Consider the following 2,193-nt stretch of genomic DNA (forward strand, 5'->3'; position numbering starts at 1 on the left):
TGAAATTTGTAGCAATTTACAAGTTGAAGTTAAGCCGAGATTATTGTTTCTCTTCACTTGTTGAAATTTGTAACAATTTACAAGTCGAAGTGAAGCCGAAGTTATAGTTTGCACACTTATAGCAATCAGGTTGATCCAACCAAAGAAGATGCTTAACACTTGTTGAAATTTGTAGCAATTTACAAGATAATGTTAAGCCGACATGTGATCATTTGTTGAAATTTACAGCAATTTACAGGTTGAGGTAAAAGCTAAGTGTATTGTTTAAACACTTGTCGAAATTTATAGCAATTTACAAGTTGATCATTGTTATTACTTGAGGAAAATTTTTTACAGTATATGGTAACACTTGTTGAAATTTGTAGCAATTTACAAGTAGGTTAGACCGAGATCACCGTTTAAATACTTGTTGAAACTTGAGAAGAAGCTTGCAAAGTTAACATTGAATAGTATATGATAAACACTTGTTGGAATTTATGAAGAGTTTGCAGATCTGTATCTTGCCGAAGTAAAACGTTATTGCACAAAGGAGGCAAAATGGAAAGGCATGCAAAATATCCCAAGTATAGAGTCATACAGACGCAATTGAGAGAAATTAAAGATTAAAGCGTTCAGACGAAAACAGTTGCAATTGTATACAAAGAAGGCACTACGGCCAACCAGAAATAAAGTTGTATTCAACAGAAGCAGAAGATACATCAGCTAACTAGAAGAGCTTACATTGCTTTAAAACCAGAAGTACAAAAAAGCTTATATTATCCAAAGAAACAAAAAAAAAAGTACGGAAGACATCCAAAGTTATGATTCTTCAGTTTTAGGAGCGATTTGGGCCTGGACCTCGGCAGATTCCTGGGGAACTACTTCGGCAGCCTTCTCTGCAGCCAGCTCGGCATCAATCTCTGCAAGCGTTTTGTTAAGACTTCTTTCAGCTAAGAGAAGGTCGGATGATAATTGCCCTGTAACAGCTTCCCTTGGCACCTCCCCAACCTTATCACCCTCTTCATCCAAGGTTAAGTCCATAACTTGCTCAGTTGGACGAGGGGACTTGGCCTCAGTAGCATCCTTGGATTTCCTCACCAAGGCCTCATCATCATTGTTATCCTCATCCTCGACTTCAGACTCAGACTCAGATTCTTCTTCGGCCTGACTTGGAGGTGGAAGAGGAGGAAATGGGAGAGGAATAGCATCGGCATTGCGGAAAGGCGAGTCAACGGAGAGATCAAGTTTTTTTATCAGGGACATCCAACAAAGGGAAAATCCCCTGTTGCATGCCTACCTGACTTGAAGCTTGTAATCCTCAGTGACGTCGGCCATGCCCTGAGCATATGCCTTCTCATCAGCCTCTTTGATTTCGGCTTCCTTTGTGGCCAAGGCTTCGTGAAGTTCCTTCTCGGCCTGGGCCGCTCTCCCCTCGGCCTCTTTCTTTTGGGATTCAGCAACTGTCTTGATGGCCTCAGCAGATTCGGCCTTTTCCTCGGCTAAGGTTTGGGCTTCGGTGGCAGCCTCAGCCTGGTCTTCCAGCTTTTTCATTTTTGAAAGGAGATTTTTGTTCTCCTTTTTGAGGGCAGAAACCTCCCTCCTCAGGGTGACCAGCTTCTCTCGATTCTGGAAAGACTGTATTGAAAATGAGTGGGCATGCTGGATGGCCTGAAAGAAAACAGAAGTGTTAGAAATATTTTTTAAGTACAAAGCAAAATGGAAGAAAAAGTACCAAGCAGGAACACTTACTTGAACAGAGTGCTGGAGCATTAGGGCATAGTTCTCATATTCACTATACTCGGCATTCCGCTCCAAATCACCAAGAAGGAGCAGCGCCGTAGTAAGGGCAACGCCGACATTTATGTCATCGGCGCTTTCATTGGTCATTATGGGCCTATCTTCCAGAGTAATCTGGGGAGCCCAAGGAACATCAGATTTTTTGGACCCCGAGGTCGTCGCAGACGATGACCTCAGTTTCTTGGGTTGAGTAGATTGTGATGGCTGGGATTCTGCACGCCTCTTCCCAGTGGAAGGTTGAGATTTGCTGCTTTCAGCCAGCTTGGAGATGGGTAGAGCATCCTCAGCCTCAACCTCAGTAGCCTTGGCCTTAGGCTGGGCCTTCTTAGTTCTTTTTGGCTTCGGTGGGGGCAAAGGTTGGGTCGGAACAGCATCGATGTCGGTTGGAAGGTCGGCTAGGAGATCTTGGGCAACAAG

The sequence above is a fragment of the Camellia sinensis genome, chromosome 8, assembly GCF_055761805.1.
Source record: "Camellia sinensis isolate YWXY chromosome 8, ASM5576180v1, whole genome shotgun sequence".
NCBI lineage: Eukaryota > Viridiplantae > Streptophyta > Magnoliopsida > Ericales > Theaceae > Camellia > Camellia sinensis.